Below are 17,923 nucleotides of genomic sequence, written 5' to 3' on the forward strand. Positions count from 1 at the left end.
GCCCTGATCCAAATTTGACCCTGCTGGCTATTTCACCAGGCTGCTAACTAAACTTTTACTAAAAAATAATTAAGTAGCTCCCCCTAGCTTTCCTAGGAGGAGGATGCATATGCAAAAACATAGGCACCTTACGCATCTATTACTGACAACTTTTGTGATTGCTATTACTCTTATAACCAAAGGTTAAATATAATTTTCCCCTCCCCTTTCCCTTTTGTATGAGCTTCTATTATAGGGCATATTTTTCTACCTTCTATTATTTTATTGTATTATTTTTTAATATATTTTTAATTTTATTATAGTTTCCTTTGGTTTGTTTTGAGCCGGTATATATTCCTCTTTTCTTCTTTTTTTTCTATTTCTTCTTTTTCTTCCATATACATTTTTTCTTATTTTACCTCTCTTATGTTTTTGCCTTTAGTATTCTCTTTTTCATTATTTCCATCAGTGCTTCCCGCTGTATTCACCTAGGGGATTGATCCACTTTTCGTCACAGGTCCTGGCCATGACGGTTTATGCTTGTGGGGTGTCATCCAGTCGCCATTTGTATTCCTGGGCGGTCTTTCAGCCCTTGTATCAATTTAGAAAAGTATTTTTTTACATGGATTGATTTAGTGGTAAGTTTTTGACTTTTTTTTTTAATTTCTAATGACCTGGTCTCTTCCATATACCATTCCATATACTATATATACAAGCTTTGTTATCTCCTGAGGAAGTGAACGCTGCTTCACGAAACACATCAAGAGATTTTTATGTAGAGAGCTTGTGTTATGCAACTCATGGATCATGTAGATTTTGCTTTTTTACTTGTATATACTGTACATTATAAACTTGATGTATTATGTATATCGGTTTTATGGAATATTTTTATAATGTCTTTTTCTAATGATAATAATAAAGAATGTGATTTTCTAACTATAATTTGTGTGTGTCGCAAAGTCCCTTGGGCAATTTCTCTTTCTTGTAATATTACTGTATTGGGGACTGAGTCACACTTTATCCACATTCACTACTGCGTCTTACAATTAATCCTTTTAAAAGTGATTTTTTTTTAAAAGCAGAAGACATAGATCTGCCATTTAGCAGAGGTATCACTGCTACCACTAAAATAACAGATGCCCACTGGCTTGTGTTTGTCAGTAATCCAGAGGATCTGTTATTTAGGCAGTGGCAGTAAATGACTGATCCTTGCCAACAAGAAGACCGATGAAAGAAAAAGCATCAATGAAAATCAATGACCCACCTTTTTTCACTTGAATTCATGAGATTTGGAAAATATATAAATTTATTTTTACCCCATGTCACAAATGTAAGTGGGGTGTTGATACCAAGGCACTGGAAATGACAACAGATTCCAATGATTAAGAAATGAATCTACTTAAAGAGATGAAGAGAGGAAAAGGTTCACTCTATGTGTATATAACAATTAATATCTTGAAATTAATTGTAAATAATGGACAATTGTTCTTAGTTTGGAGGAACATAAATATATATTGGGTTGGATCGATAGTATTGCGATCCCTAGAACTGGGGGCAAGGGAGGATTGCTGATTGGGGCAGGCCTTTTACCATTTGTTTCTCATATTTATGGCTTTGGAAAATTATATGTAATTTATTTTATTTATATATGTATTTATTTATGTCCAGTTGTAAATTAGCTATTTATAAATTACAACAGAAGTTAGGCTTACATTTCTTTCCATTTCCTTTATATTTTGATAAATGTCATTATTACAATTTTAGAAATGTTTTTACATAATACAGTGTGTTTGTATCAATGAATACAATCCGTTAATCTGTTTGGTAATCACTTAAATGATTCACCAAATCATACGTTTTTATGCCATAGTTAATCATTGTATATCATCTCTAAATAAATATGTGTTTATTTGCTGTTTAATGTTTCTAATTACGGGATATTTCTATTAAATTACTTACTCACAATTTATCTAAAGGCCAAGATAACTGACAAAATGATTGTCTTTATTATTTTAATTGATAGGGAAAGAAATAAGTTGAACATAGGTGAAATCTTCTTGCTTCCAAACTGCCAATTTATTTTGGAATCTTGTTCTCTCACATAATAAGAGTCTACGATTTAGATTTAATTATGTTGACCCATTGTAGAATCTGGCAAAGTGGTGGACTGAAATGCATGATACAGTTAATATTTTTAGGTAAATCTCCATTGAGACTGAAAATAACCTCTCCATTTTATCTATAAATGTTAGACTTTTTGGTGGAAAATGTTTCTTATGGCTCAGTCTTTCATAGCAAGTTTATACAATGTCCTTTTATTCCTAGGGAGTTCCTTTAGGATCACCTTTATTTCATATTTATTACTTGCATAGCATTGTCTATTTTATTGCGGATACTGATACATTACCATCAATTTACACAGCACTTTACATCTTACAATCTAAGGTCCCTAACTCACATTCATACATACCAGGGCCAGTTTAGACAGGATCCAATTTACCTACCAGCATGTCTTCATCCTAACCCACAAGGGGAAATTCTTGTTCAACGAAGCCCAAAAAGAAGGATTGATGAACAGGTGCTTAAAGTGGTTGTACACCTCTTCCAAAAAATATGAACAAAGCATATCCTTCTATAGTGCGTACTTGTGTCAATCCAGAGCACTAAGTGTAATTTCTGTCTGCTGCCTTGTTCCTGTGCTATCTGCATGAGTCACCTCGGACAAGTTTTCTTGACACCAAGAGGTAAAAAGGTGATGGGAAGGGAGCTCCAGCACACAGCATTGTGATTGACAGCCTCAACTTTGTTCCTGAGTGCTGTGTGAAGGGAAGTTTGTCCCTTCCCTCTAATCAGCTCTCGCTGAGCTCTGCAGAGTGTAACTTGAACTCCCTGCCCCCTGCTTTCTAGAAGCTCAGACAAATTGTATAAATTCTGCATTTTGAAGGGTGTAGAGAAGAGAATACTGCAGAGAAACAGGTACTTATGTAAGAGGCTTAGTTTCATCTCTGTTACTTTACTGGGTATATGTAAGGGTTTACAACCACTTTAATTATCTGACATAGAGTTCCTTCACCTCACCCCACAAAAAAAGTCAATTACATATATAGAAACAACAATTTGATTCAGCGCCAGAGCTATAATCAAAGAAATTGACAAAGAAGACCTTAGCTAGATAATTGCACACTAATTGTGGTCCACCTGACTTGGACTCCTGGGGCTGGAAGCAAAATGCATCAAGAATCTGCCACCAACCATCTGCAGAGTATTTCATTTACTCTTAGATGTTGTGAGATTTAGTAGCAATAGCTGGCAAAAGCTGGTCCAGTTTTTAATGCCTAGTTTAGAAACTAAATTATTTGTAGGACCTAACAGATTATGTCATTTTGATTTCTCCATTTCGCAGCGTATGAAATGTAAATTGTCATTCCAACCCAGCCACATTTAGTGCTTGTTTTAAGGTGCTGAGATTTCATAGGCCACCCTCATAGACCTTACATGTTTATGAGAATGCAAACCCTATTCGAAGCAGGTCAAATGCAGTTAAGGAGGAGGTCAACTGCAGGTCAGATGCACCTGCAAGTGATTTGTAAATTATATCAGAAGCATCTTAAACTGATGTGAATCTGATGCCACTCAGCTGTATAGAACAATTGTGTGCTTAAAACTTACTAAACACATTTACAAATAATAATCCACATGCTGGAAAATTTTAACAATGTTGTATACAATAAACACACTAAATGCAAACAAATAAAATACATCAGCGATCCTACAATATTGGTACATCAACAGTACCAAAACTGACCTGCCTGCTGTAAACGTTATACATATTATAACTGAATAAAAATGATAAGTGGAATAAATCAATGGAAAAAAAGGTTAGATGAAAGTCCAGAATGTTTGTCTATCACAAGTGCTAGTGAATAAATCCAAAGATGTGAATCCCACATGCTTCACCACCTATCATCTTTCGCTCTCACCTAGAGATATTGACCTATATGGATAAATAGGTCCACTAAAGCAACCAACCTATTCCCAGTAGGTAACTCTCCATCATATAGCTCACAAAAATTAATGACCATCATCATGCTTTCCGCTATATAAAATCCACTTTTTTTATAAAAGATGATAAAATTGCACTGACATATTGTAGTGCACTACCATCCATAGGCTTCAATGGTCCATTTATTGTCAATGCTCCCTCCTCTCCCGTGAAGCCATGCTGGCTGACACAAGGATATCAGATTTCATGACTGAACTTCAGCTTCTTGTAGATAGGTAAGTATATACACCGATCAGAGATAATTTTTTGACCACTGGCAGGTTAAGTGAATAATACTGATTATCTTGTTATAATGGCATCTGAAAGTCGGTGGGATATATTAGTGAGGAAGTAAACAGTTGATGTGTTGAAAGCAGAAAAAATGGACATGCCAATTTGTTGTGTATAACTGCAGCCCAGTAAGGGTGCCCATGCTGACCTGTAATGGTACCCATGCAGACCTGTGTCCATGGCCAAAAGTGCCTCCAATGGGCATTGTGAGCATCAGAACTGGACTACAGAGCAATGAAAGAAGGTGACCTGGTCCGAAGAATCATGTTTTCATTTACATCATATGGATGGCTGAAAGCATATGAGTCATTTACCTGGGGAAGTAGATATGGGAAGAAGGCAAATCAACAGAGGCAAAATGATGCTTTTGGGAAATGTTCTGCTGAAAAACCTTAGGTCCTGCCATTCATGTGGATGTTACTTTCCATGTATCACCTACCTAAACTTTGTTGCTGAGTTCATCCCTTCATGGAAACATAATTCTCTGATGGCAGCATTATCTTTCAGCAGGATAATGCACCCTGTCACACTCCAAAAATGGTTCAAGAATAATTTTAGGAACACAACAATGAATTTGAGGTGTTGACTTTGCCTCCCAATTCTCCATAGCTCAATCCGTTGGGCATTTGTGGGATGTGCTGAGAAAATAAGTCTGACTCATGGAGGCCCTATTTCACAACTTACAGGAATTAAAGAATCGGCTACTGATGGCTTGAAGCCAGAAAACACAGCATATCTTCAGAGGTCTAGTGACATCCATGCCTTGACGGGTCAGTTCTGTTTTGGTGGCAAAAGGGGGACCTACCCACTATTAGGTGGTTTGTCATAAAGTTATGGCTGATCGGTGTACATCATTCTTACACAGATTAGTTAGCATAGGTATTAGGAGGGGGGAGGGGACAATTTTAAGGCTAGTTAGGTGTATAGCAAGAATTTCACTATAAACCTTTTTTTAAACGATCTTATTCTGTTTCTGCCCTTTGCTTGTGGAGCTTTAGGGAGTGGTGACTGGTGGATCCAGCCTCTTTATAATCTCCTCATGCTTCTTAATCCTAAGAAGAATCTACCACTGGACAGCCAACAGGAGGTATCCACATGACCCAGGCAGTGAAGTGGACACCTGAAGTAAATCCCTCCTCCTGTGCAGTGAAGGACTCAGGACCCAAGACTACAGGACCACAGATTTTAGTAAGTAAAGGGGCAATATGATTTATAATTGTTATTGTTTTTATTAACCACTTGTCCTCCAGAAGATTTATCCCCCTTCCTGACCAGGCCATTTTTTGCGTTACGATGCTGCATCATTTTAACTGACAATTGCGTGGTCATGCAACGCTGCACCCAAATGAAATCTACATCTTTTTTTTTTCCCCACAAATTGAGCTTTCTTTCAGTGGTATTTGATTACCTGTGCATTTTTTATTTTTTTGCGCTATAAAAAAAGTCTGACAATTTTGAGAAAAAAAATATTTTTGACTTTTTTCTATTAACCACTTCCCATCTGCCCTATAGCAGATATACTGCTAAAGGGAGTACGGGTGTGCAATATCACGTATATATACATATATATATATATATATATATATATATATATAAAACTTTTCATTTTGGGGTAGGGGCGCTCGCGCCCTACCTGCCGCACCATTCACGGCCACAGCTGTCAATCACCAGGTCCCGGCTGGTGATTGCCGAGGATTTCTGACAAGGGAGACAACTGTTAGTAAACAAAACAGTTCTCCTCCCTGTCAGCTCATGCACACTGCTTTGCATGGCTGTGCACAGCACAGCCATGCAAAGCAGTGTGCTTACAGTGAAGCACATAGACACAGCCCCATAGTAAAACACACCCAGCACACAGTTAACCCTTTGATCTCCCCACGTTAAAATCATATTTATTTACTTTTAACTAACGCAGTGATTTAAAACTAAGTTTCAGCCTAGGTTCACACTATAAACCACACGTGAACCATACAGCAATCACACCATATTCCTGTGCAAATCACATGAAATTCTGTGTGGTGTGATTTGAGCCATTTAACATTTTTTAAATGGCTCAGATCTAACTGCATCTGCATCAAAAAAGGTGGGGGCAGGTTTTTTTTATTTGCAGTGGAACTGAATCATATAGATATTTATACCCATGCAATCTGTTTCAGGCAAAACATACTGCATTTGGGGTGTCACTAACTTTTCATTAACACCCACAACAGACTGCAGAACACAGTGTGATTGCTATGCGGTGCGGGAAATGCACAGGATTTGCTGTGTTTCTCTCACAGTATCAGTGTGAACCAGAGCTTAACGCAAATGTTTGCCAGATAAGGAGAAAACAGTGGTCCCTGGACTGATTTTGTGAAAATAGGATCAATAATTTACTTTCCTTTGCCTCTTCTGGGGAAAACATTGAAAATGAATATACTAGAACCTTCTTGTTGTAAAGAGGGAGTACTTCAATGAGATTGAAATATTTCTGGTTTGTTTTGAGAATTCAAAACAAAGAGGATTTTCTGTCAAGGGGTTAACGCTATGTGCTTACACAGTCTGAACTCTCTTTTTACAAAGATAATATTTTTGGAAGAATATTACTAGGGAACTTACTGAGTTATTGACCTTTATGTTCAGGGAGGTTCACCCATCTAAAGTTGTTACAAAGTGATCTATTTTCTAGATTACTCAGTTCATTGTGTCTAGAGACTTGTTTCTGCACTTTAGAAGTAGAGCTGTCTCATTAAACTATACCTTAGACCAGAAGTATTGAATTAAAATTCAAGGAGGTCCGGTCACTAAAATTTCCTTCTGGCCGAGGTCCGAATAGGGTGTGCCCTTTAGTGTGCCCCCTTACATTAGGTGTCGCCATCAGAGTGCAACATTACATCATGTAATGCCATCACATCAGGAGTGCCCATAAGATTGCTCCTTTACATCAATTGTCCCCATCAGAGTGCCCCTTTACATCAGGTATCCCCATCACATTGCCACCTTACATCAGGTATCCCCATCACATTGCCACCTTACATCAGGTATTCCCGTCAGAGCGCCCCCTTACACTCAAAGTACACCTTTCCATCATATTTCCCCATCAGAGTGCCCCTCTCCATCACATGTGCCAATCAGATTGCCTCTTAACATAACACGTGCCCATCAGAGTGCTCCTTAACATAAAATAGGCCTATCAGAGTATCCCTTAGCACAAAATAAGGGGCATCCTGATGGACACATGTTATGTTAAGAGCCTTCTGATGGGCACATTTATATTAAGGGGCACTCTGATGGGCACATGTATATTAAGGGGCACTCTGATGGGCACATTTATATTAAGGGGCACTCTGATGGGCACATTTATATTAAGGGGCACTCTGATGGGCACATGTATATTAAGGGGCACTCTGATGGGCACATTTATATTAAGGGGCACTCTGATGGGCACATGTATATTAAGGGGCACTCTGATGGGCACATTTATATTAAGGGGCACTCTGATGGGCACATTTATATTAAGGGGCACTCTGATGGGCACATTTATATTAAGGGGCACTCTGAGTGCCCATTAGAGTGCCTCTGTAAGACCATATCCTACCTTGAAAGCAGACAGGAGCTGTGCTGGGATCCATGCTGAAGGATGCTTGTGTACAGGCAGGGAGCGGGAGACGGAGAGACAGTGAGCTGCAAGGGGCGGGGCGCACACGTGATGTCATGTTGCCGCGCCAACCGCACTGCTCAGTGGCGGATCTGTCATTGCGGGCTGGCGGTCCAGAAGGGAGCGTTGCTGGGCCTGTTTAGTGACTGCTGCCATAGACAGTACCTTATTAGCTATAATAAAGCTCAGATGTGGCCTCTGGCAACACATAATACCCCATATTTGGTAGATAAAGCATAATGCTACAGAAGGCTGTCAGACAAAGTTGACTTGCAACAGGAGATAATGGGAGACCGCAGACATGTTGAAGTAGTGGTTGGAGATTGTGAACATTCTGCAGGAAACAGGCAGACATATTTGCCATTACACCCTCTTTACAAATCAGTGCTTCCACAATTTCACTCCTTAAAACCTATTAGATATTATAGCCACATTAAATAAACCAATCTAATGAAAATGCTTCCTTTCCTTGCCTTAGTTCTTGACAGTGCAAGGATTGTGATTTGGTCCAGCAGTTCTTGTATTATACCTATCAACCTAGAAAAGGCACTTACTCTGATTAGCATCTTTATTTTCCAAATAGGCAATGAAACAGCTTCTTTCCAACATGAAACAAACAAAAACAGTCCATTGCTCCAATACACAAAACAAAAACTTTGGCTCACCGCCAGTATTCACTTATCTCACTTAACAGGGTTTGAAGACCCAGCCTGCTCTGAGGGTTCCAAGGGAAGGTCACCCAAGCTCAGTAGTGTCTGAGTAATCTAACAGCACAGAGATTCTCTTGCAAGTATTCTACACCACACCTCATGGACACCTGCTGGCCGCCTCCTGCCCTTTATAGCCCTTTCTTGCAAGTGGGTTAACCAATTCAGGACAAGGTTACCCATAGTCAGGGTTAGAGGTTCTGAATTCTGGGTCCCATTTGAGGACTTAACCTCCTCAATACCGCGTTATAGCCAAAATACTGTGCGTTCTCTTGTTCACAAAGAGCATCTATAGATATCCTGCCTCATGGACACAGCTCATCACAGATTGCTATAAAGGGCCAATCACAGCGGCCCTTTACTATGTCATCAGCTGTGTCCAATCATAGCTGGTCACATATAAACAGATTGTTGGTTATCGACTTTCTCTTTCCTCAGCACTGTCACTTTGTGAAGAAAGGATTACCAATAACCGGCAACCCTGACAGCATTTTGTGTAGCTGATAATCAGGACACTGATCATCAGTAGAAACAGAAACAAAACCTCCTGCACTCTAGGACTCAGAACAAGGGTGGAAAGGTGGAGGGAATCTTTGAAACAATTCCACAAATGCATGGAAGGTTGTGGAGCTCTAAAACAAGGCTGGGTAAGATATGCTGAACCAACTATCGTTTTGACAGCCCATACATGGACAACCAAGGTATCTGCTCTTAGGAATGGTCATTACCACTTAATATGTATTCTTGATCAGGAGATATACCTCTGTAAGGGTCATGAGTTTTATTGTATTATTAGCAACCGATTTTTATCATTTTATTTATATAATCAATGTCATTTTTAAAAATTCCAGCCAATTTTGTATTTTATATATCTTTTATGGATGTGTCACAACAGTGCAAAATAAATGGCATTATATGCATTTTAGATGTGCATGCATTCATAATTTATATATATATGCATTTTATATATATATATATATATATATATATATATATATATATATATATATTAGACTTGTATGTGTTCTCCATGCATTTTTAATGTTCGTGTTTCATGATCGCATACTTGGTTCCTACATCGAATGATGTGTATTAGTGTTGCTGGCAAGTTTTGATGACACCTATGCCCCTCCTCCTGTCCAGGGATGGCCCTGCCCAGATGGGAGGGCTTACATTCAGTCCCAAGGTATATATGGTAGAGGGCACTCATTGTGCAGTTAGCTCTGATGAAGAAGGGTCCCCCTTCGAAACATGTCAGCCTCACTTTGAGAGTCTACCCTCATGATGTTCACACTGGCTCTACACTTCAAGTTCCTTTGATGATCTGTTTATGCTTGTTATACTTCCTTGTTTGTCAGTATATATTTTTTATTCAATAAAATCATAGTTTACTGAGGTAATGCGCAAGGTTGGTGTGCTCTCTTTTTGCTTCAGTTCACAGCACTGATCATCAGTGCCCTGAATATTAGTGCAGCCCCATCAGTGCTGCCTATCAGTGCTCATCAGTGCTGCCTATCAGTGCCCATCAGTGCCACCTATTAGTGCCCAACAGTGCTGCCAATCATTGTCCATTAGTGTAGCTTATCAGTGCCACCTCATCTATGCCCATCGGTGCAGCCTCATCAGTGCACATCAGTGAAGAAGAAAAATTACTTATTTGCTAAATTTTATCAGAATTGTAACAGAAACGAAGAATCTTTTTTTTGCATAATTTTCTGTCTTTTTTCATTTGTTTAGCAAACAATAAAAATCCCAGTGGTGATTAAATACTGCCAAAAGAAAGCTCTATCTGTCTAAAAAAAAAATTATAAAAACTTCTATTGAGTACAGTTTTGCATGACTGTGCAATTCTTATTCAAAGTGAGTCAGTCCTGAAAGCTGAAAATTGGTCTGGCAGGAAGGGGGTGAAAGTGCCCAGTACTGAAGTGGTTAATAATCCTAGGAAAGCTGCAAATCATCTTTCTATCAGAACATTCTGGAACCCTTCACCCTGTATGGGTGAAAAGTCCTCAAACTGTGTTTAATTTCACCCCTTTAAAGGGGCCACAACATAAATAACAAGGCAGATATCTGCCTTCTAGGGCCCATTCCTGGAGTCTTGTACATAATTAAAAATAAATAAATAAACTGTAATATTTAAAAACAATAAAAATAAATAAATAAATAAATATATAATATATATATATATATATATATATATATATATATATATATATATATATAGTTCTATACGACGTTAGCTGGTCCTCATTTTTTAAATTATCACATTTTTAGTATTTTTTGTCTTATAGGTTATTTGGGATTTGCACAAAATTCAGTCAGTAGAAAGAGCCATGGCCTGTAAGAAACTAAGCTCTTTTTAATACCTTGCTGCTAGTTCTCAAGACGGACAGGAACAAATACAAATAATAGATTAATTATACTTGCTTAATGGGCAGCAACACCAAAAATTCACTCTGATCAAGAGCTATTGCTGCTGCTAGAATCAGACATTTCCAGCTGTGTCAGATATCTGGTCCCCTACTGAGCACTGTAGATTATGGATAGGGTTCAGGCTTGCTGCTACCATGGGTTCGAGGCAAAACCTGCATGTTTGAGGTTTGCAGTCCTGAAGAATTTGTTAACACTCTCTGGACCTAATTCTTTGTAACCAAAATGCTTTACTTGGCCTTTGAACTTAGATCAGCTGGCCTTAGAAGGGCCAATAATGGGAGTATTGTTATGTGTCTGACCCCTCTCTATAAAAGATTGGGTTCCCAGCAACCATTTGTCATTGTGTGTGTTGGAGTAGTTTAGGGAGAGCTGGCAGGCTGTGTTGGGAGAATCAGTTTCTCTTCAGTGCTGTACTATCTTTTTTAGAACTTATCTTTCAGTGTGTGTCAGCAACAACTGACATTGCTTAGCTGCTGGGCCCCACCTTTAATCTTATGCTTGTTGTTTTTTTTTCTTTTACATTGTAATATTCCTTAATATCTAATGTTTATCCATTTTTCAAATATTTTGCTAGGTTAAATAAAAAAATTAGCTTGCGGTACAGTGTTTCAGGTTTTTTAGTGATGGTATACTTTATTTTTTTCTTTGCTGGTTCTTTTTTTTGTTTTCATTTTGGGGTGTACAGTGTACTTTTGCTGCTAGCATAGGCAAAGCTGTCCTTTGCAGCATGTAAACCTCCTACTTGTATAGTAAATCAAAGTGCACCACAATACCAAATATTTATCCCCTCCCCTTTTTGCCAGAGCTGCCATTAATTTTAGGTAATCCCCTATATTTAAACAAATGTCAGGTAGGCCTAAAGTGAGAGACAGGTGAGGTAGTAGGGGGTGAACAGGTTCTGCAGGTGGTTGAGTCACAACATCTATAGGTAGGGCACATCTGCCTTTTCTGTCTCAGAATTGTCATGCCATTTATTTCTTCCTCCTAATAGGTGCAGAGCAGGCAGTTGTCTGCAAGTGCTGCTAATGTGCTTTCTCCTTTCCCATCCTCCTCTTGTGCTATGGAGAGGTGAATCTGCCCTCAGTGACAAAATTCCTACCGCTAATTCTACCAACTAGACTTTTAATTGTCACTCTTCACCCTTAAAAAGTTATTTAAAGCTTCTGCCACCTCGTCTAGCCTATTCTGGTGCTCTGGCACTGTAAAGGTGCCATACAATGTTTCAAAACTGGACCTCAGCTGCCAAATTTCTTACTGCAGGTTAAGTTTGCCTTGTGTTTAAAAGTGTGCAACCTATTTCAATACTCCAGCACTCAAACATATTTGAGAACATTGTCTCTCATAATACACACAAATGTTTAATGAAAACTGCCTGACAGGAATGGCTTCACCACTGGTGGTGGGACTCTCCTGCCGTGTGGGCTGCAGTACCAGGGCTGGCCAGCGGGTGCTCTTAGCAGCCAGAAGCTCACTCCTGCAATCAAGCCATCACCTGAGGCTGATTGCAGGAGGTTTATTTAAGGAATGGCCAGGCCTGCAGTCAGTGCCTTGGTGTATTGTTCCCATGAGCCATTGAACCTGCATCCTGTCTGCTTCCTGTCTGATCCTGACTTTGCTTTGATCCTGACTCTGCACGAACTATGCCTGTACCGACCTCGGCTATTCCTGACCACTCTTCCGCCTGCATCTTGTACCTTGTCTGCCCGTTTGCTACCGACCCAGCCTGCCTGACTACGTTTGGTGTTGTACATATTGTTATCTGTTGGAGGTTTGGTTTGTTTGCACTGTGTTTATGTTTAGCCTTGCACTGCGTTTATGTATTGTTTAGCCTTTAATAAATTGTATTGTTTTATACTATACCTAAAGTCTGCGTTTCCCTGTGTCGGTCCACACATCTCTGGTCATACCCGGATCCTTGACACTGCCTCATCTCTCCCTTCTATATTGCGGCCTAACCACACTAATTATATACTGTCCAGCCACTGAACAACATTCAATGCCAATTTTTTACAGCAGTTTTCCTATTAGCTCCTACAAAGGCCAGAATCTAGTAGGCTCCCCCTTCCCCAACAGATTTCAATTGGGTTTACTGCTAAGATCAAGTCTTGGAAAGTTCAAGCAGTGTTTGATGAACCCTCAGCAAATTGAACCTGGGTAGGAAACACATAAAGGAGTAGGAAGAGAAACTGGCTGGGTACAACATGGGCCCCATTAAGGAGTAGCATGCAGGGCTGGAGAATGAGAGTCTGGGGGAGGAGAAGGAGGGAGAAAAAGACTGGGGTCTGAAAAGAATACACAGAGCACTCAGGATCTCTGGCAGCTTTCCGGGAGTTAATGTCTTGTGTGTTCATTGTTGGACAAAGAGTAGCATCTGGGCAAGGATGAGAAGCATGATCAGCCAGAAGAAAATGGGATATAGACCCTCTTCTATGTGGCTACTTGTATTATATGATGCCTGCTGAGGGATGGCTGCAATAGAAAGATTAAAGAGCAAACCAACTATTGCCTCTTCACTTTCCTAGGCTTTTCTTTAGCTGTCTACCCAGACACACCATATCCTCCACATATACATTCTCAGAGTGGACAAATTGACATTTCCTATGATGAATGAGTCCTGAATCATTAAGTAGGTGGCTTCTTTGCTTCCATCTATCATTGTTCTTCACTGCTAAAAATTTGCTAGAATATTTTGTTATAGTGTATTTGAACGTGTTTGATCATAGTTTATATTCTTCTGTTGAGTAGTGTTATCTTATCTTTGAACAAGAAAATGTCCATAAAGTAAAGTAAAGCTTCAAAATGTAATGATTGTGGGCCTTGTCATCTTACAGCTGCAGTGCTGGTGTGAACTATAATTTTTCTGGCTACTGCACATTTTCTAGGATGTGTATATTGATTTCAGCCCTGGAAGGTTTCTCCCCTTCCTAACCAGGCCATTTGTTTCTGTTCGGCACTACGCTATTTCAACTGGTAATTGCATGGTCAGGTAATGCTGTACCTAAATTATATTTATGAAAAGACTGAAAATGTTGAAAAAAAAATTTTCTACATTCAGTTATAAATAATATCCAATAAACTCAAATTTAGTCATAAATTTAGTCCAAAATGTATTCTGTCTTTGGTAAAAAAAATCTGAATACGTGTATATGAATTGGTTTGTGTGAAAGTTATAGAGTCTACAAACTATGGTATATATATTGGAATTTACACAGCTTTTACTTTCTGATATTTCTTGAGGTGCTAAAATGCTGGGGCAGTACAAAAACCCCAAAATGACCCTTTTTGGAAAGTAGACACCGCAATGAATTTGTTGAGAGGCATGTTGAGTCAATGGAAGATGCTATTTTTTGCCACACATTTTTGGGAAATGGCACACACATGCCATGGGTACATGTGGAAAAACACCCCGTAACACATTCTGCTACTTCTCCTGAGTATGAGGATACCATATGTGAGATACTTTTTGGCAGCCTAGTCACATACAGATCCCCAAAATCCAATGATCATCTTCAGGCTTTCAGAGGGCAAATTTCCTCATGTCACTTCTTCACTACCTATCACAGTTTCGGAGGCCCTAAAATGCCAGGATAGTACACCCCCCCCCCCCCCACAAATTACTTCTTATAATTTTTCTGGCACAAGGTTTTGAAAAAGAAAAAAAATATACATTTTCATTTTTTTTCTCCATCTTCCAAAAACATGTGGCAACAAATGAGATCTGCAAAATACTCACCAAAAGAGGTCATGGGGGGCGGGTTTGTGCTTCTACAATCCTGGCAGTTCAGGGCCAACATTAGAGGCTTATGCCACACATCACCCACTCTTCTAACCACTTGAAGACCAGGCCTTTTCTGACACTTTTTGTTTATATGAAAAAAACATTTGTTTTGCTAGAAAATTACTTTGAACCCCCAAGCATTATACACTCACTGGCCACTTTAATATGTACACCTTGCTAGTGCCAAGAAAATATCCCCCACACCATTACATTGCAGTGGAATAACATCCTTACAGTCTGTCTCCAACTTACAAGCCAACCTCGATGCACTGTTTAATTGGGCAACTATGTGGCAAATGAGGTTTAATGTTGATAAATGTAAGGTTATGCACTTGGGGGCTAAGAATATGCATGCATCATACATACTAGGGGGGTACAACTGGGGGAATCAATGGTGGAGAAGGATCTGGGAGTTCTGGTAGATCACAAGCTTAATAATGGCATGAAATGCCAAGCTGCGGTTTCTAAAGTGAGCAAAATCCTCTCTTGTAGTAAAAGAGGTATTGACTCCAGAGAGAGAGATATAATTTTACCCCGGTACAAATCATTTGTAAGACCTCATCTGGAATATGCAGTTCAGTTTTGGGCACCAAATCACAAAAAGAACATTGGGGAACTGTAGAAAGTACAGAGAAGGGCAACCAAACTAATAAGAGGCATGGAGGAGATCAGCTATGAGGAAAGATTAGAGGAACTGAATTTATTCTGTCTTGAGAAGAGGAGATTAAGGGGAGATATGATCAACATGTATAAATACATCAGTGGTTCATATGGTGAACTCGGTGTAGAGCTATTCACCCTGAGGTCATCACAGAGGACAAGGGGTCACTCTTTACGTCTGGAGGAAAATAAATTTAATCTCCAAACACCGAAAGGTTTCTTCACAGTGAGAGCTGTGAAAATGTGGAATAGACTCCCCCAAGAGTTGGTCCTGGCCAGCTCAGTGGGATGCTTTAAAAAAGGCCTGGATTCTCACTTGGATACACAGAATATAACTGGATACTAACATTTATAGGTAAAGTTGATTCAGGGAATATCCGATTGCCTCTCGGGGGATCAGGAAGGAATTTTTTTCTCCTGCAGGAGCAAATTGAATCATGCTTTGCTGTTTTTTTTGCCTTCCTCTGGATCAACTATGGGTGTAGGATTATAGCTTTTTTTTTTTTTTCTAATGATTGAGCTGGAGGAAATTTTGTCTTTTTTCAGCTAGACTAACTATGTAACTATTACACACCATCATCCATGCTTTCATGTTGTTTACGCCAAATTCTGACCCTACCATCTAAATGTCGCAGCTGAACCAGCCTCTGAGCTTCTGACATCAACAAGGCATTTTCGTCAACACAACTTCTGCTCACTGGATATTTTCTCTTTTTTGGACTATTCCAGAAATAGGACTGCCCTGACAAATCTGATTACTCATCATAGCCAGTTTAACCACTTCAATACCAGACGCTTTTTCCTCCTTCCTGCCCAGGCTAATTTTCAGCTTTGAGCACTCTCACACTTTGAATTACAAATACAGTATGCAGTCATGCAATACTGTAGCCATATGACATTTTTATAATTTTTTTCACAAAAATAGAACTTTCTTTTGGTGGTATTTACGCACCACTGAGGTTTTTATTTTTTGCTAAGTAAATGAAATAAATGTTGGCCAGAAATTAAAAAAAATTTTTTCTTTGTTTCTAAAGTTTCTAAAGTTTTGCAAATAAATAATGTTTTTTCAAGGTATGGCCAGGATATGAGCTGAGGAACACGAACATCTCGAGAGCTTCGTACTGACAACCATCCTGTGCTGACAATACTGACTGTCGTTTTTTCTACTTGGGGACCCAGCACTTACTCATGGTATCTCTCTGGTCTACACATGACTCCTCCTACGTTGCCCACCAAGCCTTGAACCACCCGCACACCAGTCACTACTCCCCGTACCACTGCTGCGGTACCTGTGCCATCTTGCCAACAAGGTCTCTGAAACTCACTTTGTCGGCAAGAACTCAAACCACCTTTCTTGCTGCCAGCTCGGTGGAACCCTCTTCGGCCATCACAGCCTGCAAAGAGACTCTTACCATGAAGATTGAAAATGTTTCCACAGACAACAGCTTAATAACAAATGATATGGATAAATTTAGCTCCCGTCTTTCGGAGGCCGAAGCTAGACTCTCACAGGTGGAGGATGAAGTGCGCCCGGACTCCACCGAAATTCACGCCCTACAAAGGCAAGTTATTGCCCTGCAAGAGAAGGAAATTGATACTGAAAACCGCTTCCCCCGCAACAATCTAATAATTTTCGGCCTTCCAGAGAGGGCAGAAGGCACGTGTCCTGCTGAGTTTGCAGAGGCCCTGCTTACCACCGCCTTTGGTCTACAAAACCCCATGGTGGAGCAGGCATACCAAGCACCTCCTACCCCTTCTATTCCTGGAGCACCACCGCATCAATTTCTTCTCTGGCTCCTTAACTACAGGGACCGTGACATGATCCTGGCGGCTGTCACAAGCAAGTCTGACATCCGGCATGATAATGCAAAACTCCTGATTTTCCCAGGTTATTTGCCTGAAGCACAGCAATGGAGATGCACAATCACTGAGGTTCGCAAGTGACTACAGGATAAGGGAGTTAAATACAGTCTCCTGCGGGGGATTGATGGGACAACAGCTTGTTTCTTTGATTCTGCAGAAGCTGCTGCAACATGGCTAGATGCCCGCTAGTACTCATGAAGAGCAACGCCATTTCCTATTATGCTACATGGTGGAAACCTTTTGAGGAAGGCCTGTTCCACTGCTCTACACGGGGAAGAATATGTCTCCCTTTTTTACCTTACTGATATCTACATCTCTTCAGCAGCAATAGAGGCGCTGACACTACTAGAGGTCGTCTGTTTGGCGAAGACAACTTCTGCAAGTTTTATCTAGTTTTAGACTTTCTTTTTTCACTCACCTATTATTCCTAAATTTTGTCATTAGGAGTGGGTTCTTCATAAGGCTAGGAGTATTACTGTGCCTGTCTGGCCACTGACCCGACATGGAGTTCTACCTGGACTCTCCCGGAGAAC

The sequence above is a fragment of the Staurois parvus genome, unplaced genomic scaffold (assembly GCF_062004578.1).
Source record: "Staurois parvus isolate SC_StPar_1 unplaced genomic scaffold, SC_StPar_1.0 ptg000850l, whole genome shotgun sequence".
NCBI lineage: Eukaryota > Metazoa > Chordata > Amphibia > Anura > Ranidae > Staurois > Staurois parvus.